We start from the raw sequence: 20,157 nt of genomic DNA on the forward strand, positions 1-20,157 counted from the left end.
TGCAAAACATGAGGAGTTTACATTAAACAAAAGTAAAACAACGATAAAATAAAGGACACATATTTTATTACAATTAACTATGTATCATTGTTCTGAGATTCCTCAACTTCCGCTATGAACAAAATAAACCTGTTGGGACATGATCATTGCTCATCTGATCATCCTTACACTTTCTATTTTTATGTGTCTTGAGTCTCTATCTTAGAAATACTTGAATTAATGTAAGAAATCATTATTGGATATGGTTTCTGACTCAAACATAGAACAGCAGATTTCAGTTTAAAAACGCTTTATTACACTAAAAACATGACTTTTGCCAGACAACCTGACGAGATGGAATTTTTAAATACTTTTTCCCAGTTTCAGTGAGAAACAATCTATAAGAAACAGTAAATCAGTCCAGAAGTACTGGAGGAGGTCCAGAGGTGCACAAGGAGGCCACCTTAAAGATCTGACACATTTAAATCAGGTCTGGTTTTATTTCCATCATCCTTTAAGGAAGGTTTGGATTTGTAATGTCACTGTAATATTCACATCATGTCAGTCACCTCCACACTGAACATTTCACACCAACTTTAACAACAGATGAAGAACAAGAGGAACAGAGAGGAGGAGGGAGGAAGTTCCATCACTGACCTGTGGATTTCTCTGTGTGTTGAGTTTTGGCATTTTCACCTGTGGATCAGACAAACAGAGTGAGTCTCAGCTCAGAGTCCCGATGAACTTTCTATATCAGACACTTGAACACATCCTGTGACTCTGAACATGTTTTTCTAAAATACTGTAAATATTGATCATCAGGACTGTAAGAACCAATCAGTGACAGAGATCAGAGCTGCCAGGCTTCATGAACATGGCAGAGCTGTGATTCTGTCCTAGTGGTAAAAGTGTGTTACTGCGACTCAGAGCCATGAAATCAGTGACACAAATTGCATTTTCCCCAAACAAACAACAGGAAATAGCTTTTAAAGAAAGCTGTGAAAAACTTTAGGAATCAGAGTTTGATCCAGTCGTGTTTGTAAAGCAGCGATCATCAGATGAACAACAGTCACTCTGAGAAAGCATATTCCTAATTTTAGAGATACTCAGCAAATGGAAGACAGCAGTCCTACATATGGTCAAACATGACTCCAGTGTTCCTCACAGTGTTACTGGAGCCAAATGTAAAAACAGATGAAGAACAAGAGGAAAAAGGAGAAGGAGAGAGGAAAAAGACAAGAGGAAGACAAGAGGAAGGAGAGAGGAAGAGTACATGACTCAGAGGATGGAGGGAGGAAGAGGACACAACTGAGATGAAGGAAAGATGAAGAGGTGATTACAAAGAGAAAGGAGGACGAAAGAGGACTTGATTCAGATGAAGGAGGGAGGAAGAGCAGATTACAAAGAGGAAGGAGAGAGGAAGAGGACATTACTGAGAGGAAGGAGACAGGAAGAGGACATGACTCAGAGGAAGAAGCTCTATCACTGACCTGTGGATTTCTTTGTATGTTGATTTTTGGCAGCTTGAGTTGTGGTAGTTTTATTGTCTCCTGTGGAGCAGACACACAGAGTCTCAATGATGAAATTATTTCCACATCAGACACTTGAACACATCACATGACTCTGAACATGTTTTCTAAAATACTGGAAACCAGTGCCAGCTCCAGTTGTGTTGGAAAAGCAGCGATCATCAGACACACATCAGTGAGTGTGATCCTCCATCATCTTCTCTGTCGTGTAACGAGCAGCTCTTCACTGCTGTTTGTAAACAGTAAATGGCCTGTACCAGCAGGCAACGGGTGAAGTGTCTTGCCCAAGGACACAACGACCGAGACTGTCCAAGCTGGGGCTCGAACCGGCAACCTTCCAATCACAAGACAAACTCCCAACTCTTGAGCCACGATCGCCAGGACTTTGTAATCAGTTATTCTGGACAAACAGCTCTTACAGCAAACCTTCGCTGATTCTACATATGTCACATTCCCATGATGCAACACAGGCTGGTTGATTGGATCTTATTCATTAACATAACATTATGTAATTGGATAAAATATTTAACCTGGAGCTGAACTGCTTTTCTGTGAGGATTCACAGTGTCAGTGGACACACTAAACACTTTCTGCAAACAGCTGTTACTCACCTCTGACTCACCTCTGACACTGAGAGTCACTGATTTCTGTAGCAGCATGAGTCCATGCTTGCTGTAGACGGTGCAGGTGTAGACTCCACTGTCATTGAGGTGGAGGTCTTTCAGGGTCAGACTGAGGTCTCCAGTTCTCAGTGGGTCCTTGTCCATCTCAGTGCGCCCTTGTATGTCAGGCTGACTCTGGCCTCTCTGATACGTGTGGACCGTCACATTCTCACGTCTCCACAGCAGAGTTACATCCACAGGCAGGTCGTCTTTGATTCTGAAGGGCAGAAGGACAGACCTTTCCCCCCGGGTCACCTCCACCATCTCCACCTGCAGAACTGACAGCAGAACATGAACACAGACAGACATCAGTGAGGTTGATCCTCCATCATGTCCTCTGCTGTGTAACCAGCAGCTCTTCACTCCTGTTTTCAGTGTTTCTCTGACTTGGAGCTGAACTGTTGTGTGTTGATGTGAGAGGCTGCACAAACAGCTGTGCAGCTTTCTGCTGGTTATCAGTCAGACTACTTCCTGGTTGCTGTTCGACTTTGTGACTGACTGTGTTCATCACTTTTATGGATAGAGTTTCTAGGTGCAGTGAGGGGTGGAGGGTGTTGGGTTTGGTGGTGTCAGGATCTCGTGTCTGCTTGTTGCAGATGATGTGGTTTTGTTGGTTTCATTGAGAGATGACCTTCAGCTCGTTCTGGGGACATTTACAGTTTAAAATGTGAGAAAGATCAAAGTGACTCTGAAGCTTCATCCATCTGTTTCACAATTTAATTCTCTCTCATTTAATGAGCAGAGAAGGTTTCAGCAGCTCAGAGAGGCTGTAAGGGGACGGCTGAGGTGGTTCAGCATCTGATCAGGATGTTTCATAAATGTCCAGCTGCTTCACTCAGAACACAGGTTGACCTCCAAACAGAAATCACTACACTCTGAAACTCTCTGAACACTAAAATTAAACCCTTAAAATCACACGACCAAATATTTTACTGTACAGAGCTGACAGATGGACCAGAGGAGACTTTAATACTGACTGGTTAGATCCATCCACCAAACATAAACTGTTCTTACTCAGTGACCTTTGAACCTGAGGTCCAGTTCTTTGGCTGTAACCTGTAATGATGACAGAGGTTTTTCACACAGTAGAAAAAAACAGTATATTTATGTTGTTGGATTGAGTCTGAAATTTAAACCAAACTCTGATTCATCCTGTACTGTTCCAGATGTTGTTTTTATGTAATGATGACTCTTTCATGACCTTTTCTGCCTATAATCGACTAAACTAACAATATATCAGAATCTCACTGAATCTCATCTTCATCCTGTTAGAATTAGACACCACTGACTGCACAATGATTTAGGCTTGTTTGGTACATCATTCAATAGGTGGAGGGTCTTTTTAATCCATCACAGTACAGCAAACTAACATGTGAGCTTTAAATGTGCAGTCCTTCCCTTTAAATCTAAGCTCCCTTCTTCCTGTCCTGTCCTGTATTTCTTATCTTTCTCCATCTCTGAGGGAAGGTAGCTCTCTTTCTTTTCTCTCTGTGTGTGAAATGAGCAGTTGAACCTTTAGCTGCAACACACTGTGAGTTCCGTTACTGTCGCATAAACCAAAAAAACAAAACACCTGCCTACTTATAACCCTTGATTTAATATCTTCTTTTTATGCAAAATCTCCTGGTGATTAATAAATGAACAGCATTTCCCTTCATGTGTTTCTATTTAGGCTCAGATCGATTTGATGTTTGGAGGCTTGAGGTCATGTGAAATAATAACTCGACCCAAAAGCATTAAAGCAAAAGTAACGAGGGTGTTTTGAAAATACAAGTAGAAAGTACAGATAATTTTTTTTTACAAATGTCGGGAGTAAAAGTAAAAAGTAGTCAGAAAGAAAAAATACTCAACTAAAGTACAGATACCTGTTAAGTACAGTAAAGAAGTATTTGTCCTTTGTTACTTCCCACCTCTGGTAAGAGAACATTACTCGGAAGAAAGGTATAGCAGTATATGAAAGTATATGAATATAAAACAAGCTTAAACTTAAAGAACACAAAATGCTGTTAATTTAATATAAAATATTTGTCTAAACAAACATTAATAATAATAATAACGCATTGGATTTATATAGCGCTTTTCAAGGCACCCAAAGCGCTTTACAATGACATTATTCATTCACTCTCACATTCACACACTGGTGGAGGCAAGCTACGGTTGTAGCCACAGCTGCCCTGAGGCAGACTGACAGAAGTGAGGCTGCCATATCGCGCCATCGGCCCCTCTGGCCAACACCAGTAGGCGGTAGGTGAAGTGTCTTGCCCAAGGACACAACGACACATTAACGCCGTGGATAAAACACATCAAGTTCACCAGTTAAGACACAAAGGACAACTGCTTGCCTTTCCTGGACTGCGCTGTGCACATTGAAGAGAATGGCAACCTCAACATTGAAGTTTACCAGAAGCCCACACACACAGACCAGTACCTCCTCTTTGACTCCCATCACCCTCTGGAACATAAACTTGGAGTAATCAGGACCCTACACCACCGGGCAGAACATGTTCCCTCTAAGCCAGAAGGGAAAAAGAAGGAACACACACACGTAAAGGAAGCACTTAAAACATGTGGCTATCCTAATTGGGCATTTATAAAGTCAGCAAAGATGCACAGAAAAGAAGATCAGACACCAGCGAGGGAGGATAAGAAGGACAGACGCAACAACGTTGTCATCCCCTATGTACCCGGTGTATCAGAAAAACTCAGGAGAGTTTTCTCCAAACACGACATCCCAGTGTACTTCAGACCCAGCAACACACTCAGACAGAAACTGGTTCACCCAAAAGACAAAAACTCCTAAACACAAACTGAACAATGTGGTGTATGCTGTACAGTGCAGTGAGGAATGCCCAGACCTCTACATTGGAGAGACCAAACAGCCACTTCACAAGCGCATGGCACAACATAGAAGAGCCACCTCCACGGGACAAGACTCAGCTGTTCATCTGCATCTAAAGGACAAAGGTCACTCTTTCGAGGATGCCAACGTCCACATTTTGGACAGAGAGGACAGATGGTTTGAAAGAGGAGTGAAAGAAGCCATTTACGTCCACTGTGAGCGACCATCTTTGAACAGAGGTGGTGGTTTACGACACCAATTGTCTGCCATCTATAATCCATTTTTGAGAGCCCTTCCCAGACACCTTAACGCCCACTCACACCCTGGGCCATCTGACATCAGGAAATCACATGATAGGGTGGGGCCAGGTCACCCGAAATTCTGGCTGATTAGGTCCCACACCCACTTTCACACCTTGGCTCATGTAATTAGGTAGAGGGGGTCCTTTGTCCCCTTTTGGGGGGGAAAACTCCCACTAGGTTTAAATCTGGGACTCTCCACCAGAACTGAAGAAGCTTCTCGGATGAGAGGTGAAACGTCTTCAAGCAACTCAAGAAGTCCAGACGCTTTTCTTTCCAAGCTCCTTAGACAACGACCAGGACAGAGAGGCCGGGGATCGAACCGGCGACCTTCCGGTTACAAGTGCCCTTCCCAACCCCCTGAGCCACGGTCACCCCGACAATTTGACAATTAGACATTAGACTATGACACAGTCCTACATATCAAACTGAGAAAACAGTCTGCTTTGATGGTGGACTTGTTCTGTTTTCCTACAGAGCACCACGTAATCTCCTTATATCATCATCTGCCAGTCTGTGTACAGGGAATGAGGAAACCCCGTTCATTTACTGAGATCAAGAGCAGACTTTCCAGTGTTAGACTTCATAAATATGTGAACATGAGCTGACTCTGGAACAGCTTCTATACAATCATGGACTGTAAAACAGAGGCAGGTGCCACCCTCTCTCTCCTGCACTGTATGTATTAGTGATGGGAGTTCCAGCTCTTATTCATGGAGGATTTGTAATGTGGACAAACAGGTGTTACTCTCACCTCTGACACTGAGAGTCACTGATTTCTGTAGCAGCATGTGTCCATCCTTGTTGTAGACGGTGCAGGTGTAGACTCCACTGTCAGTGAGGTGGAGGTCTTTCAGGGTCAGACTGAGGTCTTTAGCGCTCAGTGGTTCTTTGTTCATCTCAGTGCGGCCTACATAAACCTGATCCTGTTTCTGACTGCTGTTGTTACAGTGAACCATCTTTTCTTCAGGGTGAGTGAGTTTCCACTCCACTTTGATCACCTGAGGAAGGTCACCTGTAATTTTAAACGGCATCAGGACAGACTTCTGACCTTGTGTCACCTCCACCACTGCTGACTGGTAGTCTGTGAGGAGAACAAAGCAGAACATGAGCTGTACAGACAGAAGCAATGAGAGACGTCAGCATGACAGACTCAGTTTGGTTGAAGATCAAGGGGACTGAGATCCTCTGGCTCATCTATTCAAAAGAGTAGATCAGACTGAACATCCAGCCTTTTATAGCTACAGACATACAGAGTGCTATAATAGAATATTTTGCTAATAGTTAGTCATGCATAAATCTATTCTAAATCTATTATGTATGGAATTTCAGGAGCGGGACCACGCCTCCAAACACGCTCCTTCCGACTGCCATCTATATAGGTTCCCCCCAGTTCCGCAAGCTGATCATTCTCGTTTACGTGCCCCACCCTCCCTCCATCCTTCTTCTCCATTCTTCACCTTCTTCATTTCTGTTTAGTACATGGGGATCTGCCAGGCCCGTGAGCCATCGCCAGTCCCCTTCGAGGCCTTCCCCAAACCGCAGCTCAATTCATGTCAAAGCATTCACCTTTACCTACTAAAATGCTGTCAAACTTAAAATGAGGACGTGGGCCCAGCGACTGAAATGAAATATAAGGGATGAAAAAATGAAAATTGGGTAATGTTTAAACTTTGCCTTTAATTTTATGCATGCTGAAATAGAAAGAGGAACTGATGACTGATTGTGAAATATGCCAACAATGTGCAGGCAGGTGTGTGAAGCACGATGGTTAGCACTGCTGCAACTCAGCAAGAAGGTCCTGAATTCAATTCCACCATCAGGCCGGGATCTTTCCGTGTGGAGTTTGCATGTTTTCCATGTGTTTGTGTGGCCTATCTCCCACAGCCTAAAGAAAGGGGATCGACTAATCTAAATTACCCATAGGTGTGAATGGTTGTGTGTTAGCCCTGTGACAGACTGGCGACCTGTCCAGGTTGTACCCTGCCTCTCGCCCTGTGACAGCTGGGATAGGCTCCAGCCCCTCTGAAAAGTGGAAGTGAATGGATGGATGGGTGTGTATTTATACATGGACTTTGATAGAACATTTATGAAGCACAGAAAATGTTAGCAAGGAGAGAGAGAGAGTGGAAGCACTGCACATGCCTAAATGAGTTTATTAGGAAGGTTCAGGGTTCTGTTAGGGTTAGAAATCTTTGATATTGTATTTAAATTATTAAATAAAGCTGTTTTAATGATTTTCTTTATACACAATGCAAATGTGGAGCCTTCCTTCTATTGGATTTTGTACATATTGGAATTTTGAACTGAGCACTTCAAAAAGACTTTGCATAGAGCACTACTGCACCAACACTGTAAATAAACTCAATGAACTTTCATTCCTGAGTCCTGCGTTTGAGTCCAGTCAGACAAACCATGACAGCTTGATCTCATCTGTCAGTCACTGGAAACAGTAATACAGCTATGTACTTATGATTTTAACTAAATGACTGTATTAATGCAGTATTTTCAGTTCCATGTTTTCCTCTTTAACCACAGGTGATCCAATCAAAGGTAACAACACAAAACATTTAACAGGAAATATTTAAATAATCTCTTCATTTGCTGCTCTCTGGTTATTTGTGGCACAATTTCAACATTTAATACAAAATATTTGTCTCAAAAAGCATTGCACTGTGACACAGTCCTACATATCCTACATACAGAACAGCTTCTATACAATCATGGACTGTAAAACAGAGGCAGGAGCCACCCTCTCTCTCCTGCACTGTACGGCTTAACTCACATACAGCAAACCTGCACTGATTCTACATATGTCACATTCCCATGATGCATCACAGGCTGTTTGATTGGATCTTTTTCATTGAGGATTTGTAATGTGGACAAACAGATGTTACTCTCACCTCTGACACTGAGAGTCACTGATTTCTGTAGCAGCATGTGTCCATCCTTGTTGTAGACGGTGCAGGTGTAGACTCCACTGTCAGTGAGGTGGAGGTCTTTCACGGTCAGACTGAGGTCTCCAGTTTTTATTTGCTCGTTCTTCATTTCTGTGCGACCTTGTATGTAAGACTGGTTTTGGTCTTTCTGATAAACGTGGACTTTCTTGTCTTCATGTTTCCACTCCACTGTGACGTCCTGAAGCTTGATATCAGTTGTAAATGGCAGCAGGACAGACTGAACCCCTTTAACTGTTTCCACCATCTGAACCTCAGGAACTGAGAGGAGAATATGAGACAGACAGACGGATGTCAGTGAAGGTGATCCTCCTTCCTCTTTCTTCTACAGTTATTACATTTTTATATTTTCAGAGGTTTTATTTAGTTTTTGACCTTTTTATTAAGTTTAATTTCAGTGATTGAGTTTACTTACCTAAAATGTTTACTTTACATGTATTTTTAGATTTAGGTTTAGCTTCCTTCATGGTCCCTGAGGTTTGTGGGGATTCTTGAGTTTCTTTTTACAGCTATTAAGGTTATTATGAAGTAAGTAAGTATTAATTTTTAGATTTCTGTGTTTGTTATAACCTCTGAAATCTTAGTTCTTGCTGTTGATGAGTTGTTTTTTTTATCAGTTTTGTGGTGTTTTATTTTGATAGTTCTACTCTGAGTTTCACTTCCTCCCTGTATCATGACCTTCAGCTGTGTCCACTTTAATGGTCCTTGTGTGTGTTTACTGTGCTGTGTTGCCTCCAGCAGGGTTTGGATTGTGTTTGTGTTTCTGATGGACTTGAACTTTTAAAGTGTGTCTTTGGTTTATTTAGTCAGTCTGTGTGTGTCTGTGTCACAAACTGTGAGTCTGCTCTGCTGTGTAAACCTCAGAGATCTGTACTATGAACAGGATTTGTTCTTATCCAGGTAACTTCAGGCTCCACTCTGGGATTTCTGTACGATGGAGGTGTTCACGTCTTACTGGGATAAATCACCATGGTAACAGATGCTGTAGACCTAACCTGCTCTAGAGCTGGTTTTGTTCCAGATTAGAGATCAGTGTGTAGTGACCAATCAACAGTGTCATTATTCATGGAGGATCCCTCAGAGCTTTCTATCATTTCTATTATCTCTACCTGACAATAGAGACCAGCTCGAGGTGACTGTTGTTGTGATTTGGTGTCATATATATATCAGTATAAACTGAAGTGCAGTGAGAGTAGGAGGCTGCAGAGTCTGTGTGTTTCCCTGATGAGCATCAGTAACAAAGAGAGTTTATTAGCTTTACAACAGTGTTATTGTTCCATAAACTTTAATATCTGATAATATAACAGGACACCTGCACTGTACCTGCTGACCACCAAATACCAAACCTGTCCTTACACCATGTTTGATTCTGTTTGTATGTTTAATAAACAGCAGCAGTTCCTGTGATCCTCCATCATCTCCTCTGCTGTGTAACCAGCAACTCCTGGTTTTCAGTTACTGTGGACAAACAGATGTTACTCTCACCTCTGACACTGAGAGTTACTGATTTCCGTAGCAGCATGTGTCCATCCTTGTTGTGGACGGTGCAGGTGTAGACTCCCCTGTCAGTGAGGTGGAGGTGTTTCAGGGTCAGACTGAAGTCTTTAGTGTTCAGTGGATCTTTCTTCATCTGTGTGCGACCTTCATAATCTTGCCCTATTAAGACAGACTGATTCTGGCCTCTCTGATAAGCGTGGACCGTCACTTTTTCATGTCTCCACAGCAGAGTTACATCCACAGGCAGGTCGTCTTTGATTCTGAAGGGCAGAAGGACAGACTTTTCCTCCTGGGTCACCTCCACCATCTCCACCTGCAGAACTGACAGCAGAACAAGAACACAGACAGACATCAGTGAGGTTGATCCTCCATCATGTCCTCTGCTGTGTAACCAGCAGCTCCTGTTTTCTGTGTTTCTCTGACTTGGAGGTGAACTGCTTGTGTGTTGATGTGAGAGGCTGCACAAACAACTGTGCAGCTTTCTGCTGGTAATCAGTCAGACTGCTTTTCTCACCTGTGATATTTAGTAACACTACTTTCTGTAGCAGGATGTATCCATCCTTGTTGTAGACGATGCAGGTGTAGCCACCATGGTCACTAAGTTGAAGGTCTTTCAGTTTCAGACTGAAGTCTTTAGTTCTCAGAGGATCTTCATTCATCTCTGTGCGGTCTCTGTAATCCTGGTCCTGTAAGAGATGCTGGTGTTCATTGTTCTGATACACATGGACCATCATGTTTTGGTGTTTCCACTCCACTTTGACATCCTGAGAAATATCATCTTCTTCAGTGACTTTAAAGGGCAACAGGACAGACTTCTCCTCCTGTTCCACCTCCACCATCTCCAAAGGGTAATCTGAGAACAGAAAATGAAGACAGATGTCAGTGAGGTTGATCCTCCATCATCTCCTCTGCTGTGTAACCAGCAGCTCTTCACTCCTGTGTTAGCATCAGTCTCTAGTTCTCTGTCATTTTTTATTCATTTTTGTGTGTCTGCTCCATTATCAAAGTAGCTTTTCATCATCTCCAAAAGTTGATTCTGTTCATCTGGACGTAGCGTTTAGTGGGAGAAACGTTTCGTCACTCATCCAAGTGACTTCTTCAGTCTCAGCTGACTGCAGGTTTCCCCAAACCTTATAAACAGTACATTTACACAATGACTGAAACCAGCCCACTGAAGGAACAATGGGCTGTGAGGTCAGTTCCTTAATCATAATTATGCAGATTCTCATGACCATTGATCAACAATCACTGATCAAAGAACACTGATCAATGGCCATGAGTACCATTCACAGAGAGTTTTCATCATGTTTCTGTGTCTTAATTCCACTTGATTATGTCCAGAGGCAGAAGAGCTGTGATTACAAAGGACAGAAGTGTCAAATATTTACCATAGCTCTGTTAATTACTACAAATAAATCAATAAATAACATTTCTGAGGTCTTTGTGTACTCAAACAGTTTCATATCACAGAGGTTTGCTTTCATAGTCCTTAACTGAATCTGATGCTTTTCATTAGAATTAGAAAAAGATTTCACTGAGCCAACTATTTTAACAATCATTACATCAGGATGTTTAGTCCGGTTAATTTATTTATTTTTTACTTTGAAAAGGTTCTTTGCAGCATTTATTATAAAGGAATAGTTTTTATTCATAGAGATAGAGCAGATTGTAAAACAACAGCTCCTTTGAGTCTCCTGTAGCTTTTAAAAGCCTGTGAAAGAATTTATATGTGAAGCTCTGGGAACAGATTTTATGTTTAGACCTCTTTGTTAACATCTCTAATGTTTGTAATTGTTGTTATACAGCACATGTAAGCAGGCTGTGGATGGAGGTGGTGTAATGAATCCCTGAGTCTCTTTGAACTCTCGTACTTTCACTTTCACTGGCTGATTGGTTCAAATTAAATGGTACTAAAGTCACTGAAGTTACCCATCGCTCTCAGGCCATTCAGCTTTCCTTATCTGGTAACCACTTTGAAAAGATTAGTTTCTTTCTGTTTGACACCCCTGGTACTCCCATTGTGCTCAGTTGTCCATAGTTAAACACACATTAGCCTAATAAATACTGGTCCAAGGGCTGTATTGCCAGAAGGAGCCTTGGGTGCCATGGGAACTGTCTACGTTCAGCCAAACCCAGTGTCTCATCCTCCGTTCCACCCGTATCCGCCAAATCACCAAATTTCCCCAGTGTGGGATTAATAAACTCTGTGTCAATGCCAAAACTTTAATTTACCTATCAACATTTCTGATTTGCAGCTAAGACTGTGACATGTTTTCACCATTTGCACGCCAGTGATCGCTCTTGAAGCCAGTCTGTGTGTTTCTGCACAATATTAGTATTACCACTGCTAGTATCAGTACGATGGGCATATGGCAGCAAGAGTTAGAGGCCAGACAACACCTTCTTATAAAAGATCCCAACATCCAAGTGCTACATGGTGTTGGCCAAAAACTACCCCAATTGTTTAGATGCGATTACCAGTTTGCTGGAGTGTTTAGAGACACAGAGAGTGAGAGAGATCATGTTCTACATTACTTTTTCTAAAAAAAAGGGGGGATTTTCAGAGCTGTTGATATATGAAACAGTGTTCATAGAAACATGGATCAACTCTGTTTTTGGCATTGAGTGTTAAATTGTGACAGTTTTAATAAAGCCAGCAAATTCCTGCATTTATAATGGAGATGAATGAAAAGATAGATGATGGTTGTACTATCATTTAATCCATAAAAACCACATAGACAGACATGAAGAAGAATGTGTTTGTAAAGCTAGCGGTAACATCCGAGAACTGTAAGACAAACTGTTTCTGCTATCAAAACAGTTTCTGTTGTTAATCCTAAATGATTCTTTTACTCACTACTTTTACTTTTCTTCTACTTTGTTTTATTTCTAACACTGATATCCAATCAGACTTTTGTTGGGATTTATGTTTATCTGTAAGGCTAATATCTCATGATTAGAATCACATATTTGTGTTTTATTGTTTACTGCACACAGTGTGTTGTACACTGACAGACACAGACTAAGACCCCTCACAGGAATGTTGCCTCGGTCATAAACCTGCTCTTATAGTATTATCACTACGCCCCCTTTTTAACCGTACACTGGAGGGTGAGAGGTAGTTGCCATGGTAACAGGAGCATTGCTGGCAGAAGGCTCATCTCCAAATAGGAGACACCCAGAAAGCTGCAGGAGAAACGTGAGCCTACATCACCTTAATGTCCTGCTATCACACATAATAACAAGCATTTCCTGTCTGGCTGTGGGGCTCTTGGTTTGTTGGGCCTCCTGCGCGAGCAGAGAGACACGGCAGACGTTTTTTTAACTTGAACCTTCAACTGCTTAATAGATTTATGAAAATGAAATTTGAGCATATTTGTCTTCTGTCTCTTAAAATGAACCCAACAGTCTGTAATTTTACAGTTATCTCAGTACCTATTAGAATATTCTTGGATTATTAGAAAATCTAATAATAATCTTTGAGAATGTATTAATTTAAATTTTACTGTCTCATATCTTTGAAATATCTTTGAAATATGTTGATAGCGATCATATTGTAGCATCTCTAATAGTTAAGCTTTTGTGAGGGGTGAAGAAGGACTTAAATGTGGACCCAGAAAGGCAGGCTGAAGTAACAAAAGGCGAGGACGTGTAGGGAACTAACACCAGGGACTAAGATGGTGCACAAGGGAGACGTGTGGGTGATTAGGAGAAGTTACAGGTGGCGCAAGAGAGAGCACACTGATGAGACCAAGACACACAGAGTAAAAAAATAGAGACTGTGTTTGGGGTGATTTCATGATGACATGGAGCTTAAATGTTGCTCAGTGTTCAGTGTCATGTGTGTTCAGTGTGAAACCACACACACGTACAGTAGTATTCTTCCTTATCCAATAAGACAAACAGTCCCACACTCACCTTTTCTCATCTTCATCATTTTATATCTGGGATACATGAAGACACCAAAGGCAGCAGCCAGGAGAACCACAGGAACCAGGACAGCTGGTAGAACCTTGGGCCAGACAGGAGGAGGAGGAGGACGTTCTGTAATCAACACAAACATCATGAACATCATCCAACATCCAACTATGACTCTACTATCCACAACACTAACCTGTGACCTTCAGTTGGATATAGATCTGTTTATCATCTCGTCCAAAGATTCGGGTGATGCAGGTGTAGGTTCCACTGTCAGGGACTGTAGGGTTCCTCAGAGTGAGGCTGAGGTTTCCAGTCTGCAGAGCGTCGACTCTCATTGATGTTCGGTTGGCGTAATTAATGTTCTGATCTTCAAATCTGTCACCGCTCCGTAGACGCACATGGACTGTTTGGATGTTGAGGTCCTTGCGGTCCCACACTGCTGCTGTGGTGTCACTGGGAATACCCGATACCTCACAGGGCAGCAGGACAGACTCCACCCCCTCATACACCTCAACCTCCAACCCTGAGGCATGTTGGGAACCTGAGGACAGAAACATGAAGCAGATGAGAGCTCTGGTTTTGTATCAGCTGCTGAGACAGAATGAGAAAGAGACCAGCTGAGAGTTTAGAGTTGACCTGATGATGATTTTTTACACCCACAGTTTGTTTAGTTCATTCACGTGGAGACTAAGGAGCTTGGAAAGAAAAGCGTCTGGACTTCTTTAAGTTGCTTGAAGACGTTTCACCTCTCATCCGAGAAGCTTCTTCAGTTCTAAGGATCAGTGGTGGAGAGTCCCAGACTTAAACCCAGTGGGAGTTTCCCCCCCAAAGGGGGACAAAGGACCTCCTGATGATCCTCTACCTAATCACATGAGCCAAGGTGTGAAAGCGGGTGTGGGTCCCAATCAGTCAGAGTTTCGGGTGAGCTCATTGTGAAAACTGGCCCCACCCTATCATGTGATTTCCTGAGGTCAGATGGCCCAGGGTGTGAGTGGGCGTTAAGGCATCTGGGAAGGGATCTCAAAACTGGATTATAGATGGCAGACAGTTGGTGTCGATTTACTGCTGGTACATTCAATGGTTGTAACCATAAACAAACTGCTCTGGAGTTCATTTGGAGCTGGACAAAAACCACCTCCTCTGCAGTTACTGCAGGTCTGTTAATGAACCGAGGAAATGAATTGGAGTTTGATTTAAACAGATAAAACAGCACAGGTGTGAAAACACATAAACCCAAGAGGAGGGGACTCAGACAAAGACCAGGAACTGATGAAACACACCTATTATGCGACTGTGTTTATTAAATGTTAAATACAGGAGATATTTCTCAGCCCACAACAGATACTAAACATGGTGACGGAAATAAGCCTGACTGAAGGAGTAAAACACTTTAAAGTCTCACTCTTGATTGATCGAAGTCTGTGCTCTGTCGAACCTCTGTGCACATCTGTCTGTGGAGGCCTGTGAGAGACGTTACTACATGAAATAGGATTAATATCCAGGTCAGCTGAATCTTTCAGGACTGTACAAACACAGACATGAATTATTTTCAACAGCTCAGTGTTTGTCAGGGTTATTACAGTGAACAAAATCAGGATTCAAACTAAAGCTGCAAAAATAGAGTAACATCATGAGTTAAATTTAAAACATAAAAATAAATAAATATTTTATTTTCAAAATTAAATCTATGTAAAATCAATACATGATGTGCAATTATTCAAGAATGGGAATTCATCAGATATCATAATTAGACAGGACAGCTTTGGACATGTATAACTTTACAGCAGTTTTTTGTCATTGCTGTTGCATTATGGTGATAGCAAACAAATTAAAATTAAAATCAATTTAATGCTCTTGCATTTGTGAAAAGCACAGGAAGTGTGTGTGCCTCCCTCTCACATCTGAGCTCTGTCTGATAATGAACAGTATAACAACTCAAACTGGACATGTCACAGTGCTTCCATAGCCATATAGAATCCATATAGTCAGAGCGTCTTTCTTACCCAGTAAGAAGAGCAGCAGCATCAGGAGCTTCTTCATCCTGCAGTCCCGTTAAATCTGATCCTCAGTCAGACACATGCAGCAGCACACTGCAGACACACCCAGAGACTGACGCACAAACACCAGTTTACTTTCACTTTCACTTTCCAGGATTTTAAATATGATGGTGGATGGGGCATGGTGACGACACATCATGTCCATCTTTCAAACAGAGCTCTGACTTTAGAATTAATATCTTTATATCCACAGAGAGCAGACATCACTGTGTGTGTGTGTGTGTGTGTGTGTGTGTGTGTGTGCAGAGCATCAGAGCATCTTTCTCACCGAGTAAGAGGAGTAGCAGCATCAGGAGCTTCTTCATCCTGCAGTCCCGTTAAATCTGATCCTCAGTCAGACACATGCAGCAGCACACTGCAGACACACCCAGAGACTGACGCACGAACACCAGTTGCACACGTGACCAGGACACAGATCTGTAGTGTTACAGTGTTATAGCCCTCTGTGTTCATCTGAAAGTGAACATGGCATATGAATCCACCATCACAGCAACAACATGAACAAAACCATCATGTCCTGTTTTCAAACAGAGTGTGAGCTGCAGAGAGCTCAGACTTTATTATTAATATCTTTATATTCATGCATGAAGTAAATAAAGTTTTTTTTCCAGGTGATTTTTCTGACATCACCTGTGGAGGAAGATGCTGTCTTCTTTGCTGTCTGTGTTTATCATGGATGCTGTGCAGAGAGCTTACAGTCATGATGCAGGGAGTGTGGTCCATCATTTCATCCCTGTTTGCGACAACATCAGTGTTCATGATTCACAGCAGCTTTAAAAGTCAGTCTGAACCACAGATGTATTTATGCTGCCACAATAAAATAATAATCTGTCTGTTTGATGCCAAATTATTTGATGAAAATAAAAATATGAACCTACAGAGTCTGAATACAAAAACACTCTAAGATTTCCATCAGTAATGGGGGACATCTAAACAGACTGGTTCTTATATAGCAATTTTCTACACAGTCTGAGCGCTCAACATGCTTTACACAACTTGTTCTTTCACACAAGCACTTTTTCTAAGCTGTTTCTAAGTCCTTCCTATCTAACATTCACACATGCATTCATACTGCGATAGATGCACTGGAGAGCAAAATGGGGTTAGTATCTTGCCCAAGGATGTTTGGCATGCAGACCAAGATCAAACCACCAACCTTCTGGTTAGTAGGTGACCTGCTCTACCACCTGAGCTCAGGCAGTAGCTCTGGAGGTACCTCAGTTGATGTGTACCGTAAACCTACACATAGAGATCACTATTTAAGGTCTGACTCTCATCATCCACTGGAGCATAAAGTGGGTATCGTCAGGACGCTACAACACAGAGCGAACACCATCCCCACTGACACAGAGGCCAGGGAAGCAGAAGAACAGCACATCAAGAAGGCCCTGAGTAAATGTGGTTATCCCAGCTGGACTTTTGTCAAAGCTGGAAAGGCAGCTAAAGAAAGCTCCAGCCGATCCAGGAGAGAAGGACAACCACTGCCTAAGTTGTTAGGATTGATATTTTTATATTGTCATTTGTGCTTAGAAATATATAATTGTCATGGTCCCTGTGCCTGCCCAGCCGGCCTCACAAGGCTACACTTGTGTTTTTGCTGCAAGACTTCACACCTTTAAATGTTCACTTGAGACATGACCTATTGCTACTTCCTGTTTTTATAGTTTAGCAAGACACTTACGTCTGCTTTTCTGCATACCTCATACACACACATTAAGTTCATTGAAAGATCGTATGTCTATGTATAGTATGGCTGCAAACACACAAACACACATGCACCTGCACACACCCACACACACAGAATACAGACACTGATGTTGTTCAGATATGCCTGCTTAAGAATTTCAAGTGTATTTGTGATTGGATATTCATGAATGTGATATGAGACTATCACTGTCATCATTTAAATATGTTTTTTTTTAACTTTGTTAAAAAAAACATTTTTTTAACAAAAAGCCAGGAAATACTGCATCATGGGGTATTCACTGACCCCTCTCCATGTCAGTGATGCTGGGGTCAGCAGGTCCATGTTTGGTCCTCTTAATGACACAAGGCCCAGCGGAAGAGGCAGGAGCTGACAGAGAAGCTTACAGATGCTCTGTCAGTGTGACCTCCTATCAGTGAGATGTTGGCGATGTCGTCCTGCAGCTCACTGAGGTCTGCAGCCTCCCTCGTCCTTCTGTCTGGCAACCTCTTCTTCTACAGAGACACTGATGAACGCTGCGTTTGTCTTCATGCTGAGACTTGGTAAATGGACTGGTTCTTATATAGCGCTTTTCTACTCTTCTGCGCACTCAAAGCACTTTACACAACTTGGATTCACCCAAGCACATTTTTCTAAGTGCGTTCTAAGTATCATTCACACCCTCGATAGATGCACTGGAGTCAGCATCTTGGATATTTGGCATGCAGACTAGGAGAAGCCAGGAATCAAACCACCAACCTTCAAATCAGTAGATGACCTGCTCTACCACCTGAGCTACAGCCACCCTCACATGAACATTGTGAAGATCATTATGTCATCATTGTAGAGTGAACCAATAGTCTTTTCCCACACAGTTATCATCAAGGTTCCAAGTAGAGCTTCAGCATGTAACAAGAAGAAATGGAAGTGAGACAAAACATTTCAAGGTTCAATTTTTTCTCATCAGAGAATAAAACTTCCACCTTTTAATGTCCCATGTTTGGTACTCTCTTGCAAAGTCCAAACGGTCAGTTCTGTTGCGTTCAAGGAGACGAGGCCTTCGAAGACTTTTTGTTTTTGAAGCCCTTCAGTCTCAGATGACGTCTGATGGTTATGGGGCTGCAGTTGGCACCAGTAATGACCTTAATTTGGATCGAGGATTGTCCTGTGTCTTCACAGACAGCCAATTGGATCCTCTGGCTCAGTTCTGGTGAAATATTTTGGGGTCTTCCGCTTGACTTTTTTTGTTCACCTCGGGATCATCTAAGAAATTCCGAATGACTGTCTTACTGTCTATGCCGAGCACGCATCATTCTCAGGATCTCCTCTCATCCTGCCAATAAACTCTTCCAGCTCCTCCCCTCCAGATGGCGCCACAGGACCCTTCAGACTAAAACCGGCAGATTTAGGAACAGCTTCTTCCCCACAGCTGTCACCCTGCTGAACTCAGTACTCTGCTGAACCTTTTCATCCACACCCACACTCCATCCACACCCCCATCCCTCCCAATGACCATGATCATGACTGTCATTCATTCTCAACATTCACCATATGCTCACATTGGTTACTGCTATAGTTTTAGGACACTGACATATATAGTCTCTGTTATAGTGCCTACACTGTCCTCTATTATAGTCTGCTCAGAGCACTTCTGATTAGATGTAAACTGTATTTCGTTACCCTGTATTTATACATGTGTAATGACAATAAAGTTGAATCCTAAACCTAATCCTTACCGTGTCCCACCTCATCAGCGATGGCGTGTTGTGAGAGACCCTGCTTATGCAGTTCAACAACCCGACCACGTTCAAAAGGGGAAAGTTTTTTTTCCTTTGCCATCAGAACGTCATGACAGTGTGACTACCTGACAGAAAATAACAATGAATCCACATTTTTGCACAGACTTGGTGTTGTAAAGGCACGTGGTCCTAAAGTTTTGATCAGCTGTAAAACAGCCTGTTTCAGTTTAAGCCATGTTTTCAATAAATTGCATGCTCAAAAAATGTTTTGTCTCATATCTAAAAGTTAAACACAGAGGACAAAACAGACTTGCACAGGAAACATGACACATAAACCAGAGAGCATGGAAGATAACACTGACCAAACTAAAACTCAACTAAACCCTGACTAATAATAGAAGAACAAGAACTTCATGTTATTCTGATATGACAAAAGAAATCAACAATACAGAATAAACTCAAAATGCTGGATCACAGACACAACCCCCTGACACCATCCTCATCATCATCACCATCATCATCATCATCATCTGTACCTGAAGTTTGAGTCCTCACATCAGAGTAGATAACATCTGGATCATCAGGACTTTCATCTGGAGAACACACACACACACACACACACACACACACACACACACACACACACACACACAGAATCATTTACCTGAGAAACTGTGTGTGTGTGTGTGTGTGTGTGTGTGTGTGTGTGTGTGTGTGTGTGTGTGTGTGTTATGCTGCTGAGAGCACACGCAGCGTACCTCTCCTAGTGTCTCTCTGTTTGATGTTGACGTCACTGCAGTTCACATGTACAGGAGAGGAGGAGTGGAGCGCTGCTGAACAAAGAAACACACAAACACATTCACAGAGTTAAACTAGCTGCTGTCACCTGGACAGGTGAGACCGGCCACGACCTCCTGACCTGAGGTCTGATCCTTCTGGACACATCCTGTTAGCAGCAGGTATCTGCCACAGCCTCCCACAGGCCTGTGTCCTC

The sequence above is a fragment of the Pelmatolapia mariae genome, linkage group LG3_W, assembly GCF_036321145.2.
Source record: "Pelmatolapia mariae isolate MD_Pm_ZW linkage group LG3_W, Pm_UMD_F_2, whole genome shotgun sequence".
Taxonomy (NCBI): domain Eukaryota; kingdom Metazoa; phylum Chordata; class Actinopteri; order Cichliformes; family Cichlidae; genus Pelmatolapia; species Pelmatolapia mariae.